Source organism: Dendroctonus ponderosae, unplaced genomic scaffold (genome assembly GCF_020466585.1).
Source record: "Dendroctonus ponderosae isolate FM_Combo_2020 unplaced genomic scaffold, Dpon_F_20191213v2 Dpon_F_20191213_11, whole genome shotgun sequence".
Taxonomy (NCBI): domain Eukaryota; kingdom Metazoa; phylum Arthropoda; class Insecta; order Coleoptera; family Curculionidae; genus Dendroctonus; species Dendroctonus ponderosae.
In genome coordinates, this window is record NW_026017213.1 from 3,893,126 (window position 1) to 3,896,408 (window position 3,283).

General features: G+C 38.8%; 1 protein-coding gene across 1 annotated transcript in view; it reads left to right on the forward strand.

The window, feature by feature from the left end:
* Nucleotides 1-2,166: 2,166 nt before the first annotated feature.
* Nucleotides 2,167-3,283, forward strand: part of LOC109534795 (carcinine transporter) — a gene marked incomplete at its 3' end in the record, with an annotated part of 75,329 nt that continues 74,212 nt past the window's right edge. Inside the window, 1 exon segment of the mRNA XM_048662720.1 lies at nt 2,167-2,383.

A 3,283-nucleotide genomic window follows, 5' to 3' on the forward strand; every position in this document is an offset into this window, starting at 1 on the left:
AGTCAATTGTCTTCTATATTGTCTGCAAGTTTCACTTTGCTGCCTGCTCTGGATGGGAAGTTACGAATTTTTAAACACGATATGCAGTTGCGTGAAAACTCGCAATTTTCACCTGCGCTTACAAAGCGCGCAAAAATCAGGTTTTATTGTAATTCGAATGAAAGTTTCAGGGTTTGCAGAGTCAAGTGTCTTCTATTTTGTCTGCAAGTTTTTTGTTGCCTGCTCTGGATGAAAAGTTACGAATTATTAAAGACGATTATGCAGTTGGGTGGAAACTCGCAATTATTCACCTGCGTTTACAAAGCACGCAAAAACAAAGTTTTTCTGTTTTAAGTTAAACTTTCGGGATTTGCAGAATCAAGTGTCTTCTAAACTGTCTGCAAAGTTCAAGTTGCTGCCTATGTTTGATGGAAAGACGATCTTGCCGTTGAGCAAAAAATGTAAATTTTTTCATGTGTGGTTACAATGCGCGGAAAATCAGATTTAAAAGGAATTTGAATAAAACTGTCTGGCTTTTTAGAGTCAAGTGTTTTCTATAGTGCCTAGAAGTTTCAAGTTGCTGCGGGTTCTGGATGGAAAGTTACGGATTTTTAAAGAGGATCGTGCAGCTGTGCGAAAAGTTCCATTTGTTCACATGTGCTTACAAATCGCACAAAAATCAGATTTTATTGCGATTTGAATTAAACTTTCAGGATTTTCAGAGACAATTGTCTTCTATAGGGTGTGCAAATTTCAAGTAGCTGCCAGCCCTGGATGGGAAGTTACCATTGTTCAAAGACTCGGGCAGTTGAGCATTTCTTCACCTGTGCTTATAAAGAGCGCAAAAATCAGATTTAAATGCAATTTCAATGACACTTGTAGGATTTTTAGAGGCATATGTCTCCTATAGACTCTGTAAATTTCAAGTTGCTGTTTGTTCTGGATGACAAGTTCAAGTGACAAGAATTTTTTTAATTTTAGGAACCGTTTTAGCTCAAAATGTACAAAATTAGGCAAAAAAATGAAAGTGGCTCCGTGTAAATGAATTTGATGAAGAAAAGAATAAAAAGAGAATCTGGGTGAAAAAAATGGAGGAAAGATTGTAATAAATATGTGCAAATGTCATTAATAATTAAAAAATTATCTTCGTATGGACAGTGAAGCTTTCAAAATTTTGCTGGATTTAGCCTCACCAATTATTTCTAAGCAAAATACTGGCACGGGGCGTCTGAAATATTTCTGGACAATTTGACGAATGACCATAATATCCTATGACATAACCTCGAATTAGTATTGACTAATTAATGTTTTCTGATTTGGCAAAAACCCCAGTACTGAAACCCCTTTGCGTTTCATGACTGTCCGAATTCAAACATAATTTCCACATTTTCCATTTTTCCAAAATTGACCGACTAACCGCCGGTCGGACAAGCCAAAGTCGGACATTTTCCCATCCAAATCAGCACCAAGTGATTATTTCCGGGGGCAACAAAATGACTGAATTTTCCGCCGAATGAGCGCCAAAAACCGTGAAAACCCCCAGCTACTTGGCCACATTGAACCACAATGCAAAAATGAAAAACACCATAACAAAAAATGGGGCCAAAAGAGGCTGAAGCCCTGGAAAATCAGTAAAATACCGTGCAGATAAGGCAAAAGGGAGGGCAAGCCGCTCGCAAAATGGCGTCGTGCAAAATCGATGGACGCCGCTTTTAGGCCTTCAAAACTATCATACGTACCTCTCCTATGCAACTGGAGGCTGTTAAACCACTGAAATAACAAGGGGAGCTGATTGCCAAGCGAAAATCTCCAAAGTTAGGGCTCCAATTCTACTCATTGCACTCAAACAGTCGGAAACACTCGTATACGCTCTTTGAGGTGACAAGAGACTGAACTAGGGAAGTTTGGGTTTTGTTTGGTTGGCTATGCTGTCTAACCGCTTGACGTCACGGATCAATTGCGCTGCAACCACCGCTCGGGTGCAATAACGGCCATTTTTTTTATTTAATCGTAAATATATAATTTTTCTGCAGTATTTTAAGAGATTTTCGATTAATTTTTCCTCCAGTGTTGGCAAAATTCCATCGCGGTTTACACGGAAAAAATTTTCAGAGCTGCTCGGCTAAAATCGCTGCAAATAATTAAACAACGACGTTTATTAATTATTATTTAATTGTTTGGTGCCAGAAACAATCCAGGCGATGGACAAGTATCAATTATAGAAGCCTAATAAGAAATTGGATTAAAGGATCGAAGGCGCGCGTTCCATATCGGCGAGCAATTAAGCGTAGAAACAGGCGTTTTACGGGTTTTTTTGGGTCATTATGTGCGCTCTTCGGTCTCTTTGGGCTTCTCGTCAGTAAAGAAACCTTCTTTGGGTGCCTCGAGTGTAGCCATCAATCCGGTAAGTCCTTAAGACCTTATGCTTTTGTAGAATTCAATGTGCAATTGTAGAAGGGTGTTAGATAAAAATGGACAAACTGCGTTTGAGTTTTGCGCCCTGCCTACAAGGCGCGGTTCAAGTTAGATAATTGCCTATTAATTCCCCGGGCCCGCCACTGGATTTCTTTTTTACATGGGGATCATTCTCTACCCAACGATGCAAAAACGAATTCTGTGGCTCGGATGGTTCTTGAGAAACTACGAAAAAAGCAGCGCCATGTTCAAGTGGATTTTGCAACTCAAAAAAAATCATGCAAATCTAAAACTTCTTGAATTCAAGCATTTTTTGAGAAAACTGCTAACATTTCCTTATCGATGGTTCACTTTCTAAAAAGACCATTTATTTCTTTCTAGAATGATGTACAAATGACCGTTCTTGCTCATTTTGCCTCCGAGAAATGAGCAAAAACGGGACAGAAAACATGAAATTTTGTCATAATCTTGCACCTAAGTGTCTGATATTCAAATTTCGCTTTCTGAGTCAAAACTACTCGAATTTCCTCACTCGCGTTGTTACGACTGAATCGAGTTTTCAATTATCTATCCAACGATGCCGAAACGAATTCTGTGGCTCAAATGGTTCTTGAGAAACTTCGAAAAAAGCAGCGTCATGTTCAAGTGGAGTTTGCAACTGAAAAAAAACCCACGCAAATCTAAAACTTCTTAAATTTAAGCATTTTTTGAAAAAACTGCCAACATTTCCTTATCGATGGTTCACTTTCTAAAAAGGTCATTTATTTCTGCCTAGAATGATGTAAAAACGAGCGTTCTTGCTCGTTTTGCTTCCGAGAAACATGCAAAACGGGACGGAAAACATGAAATTTTGCAATAATCTTACGCCACCCTTGCACAAAACGACGAT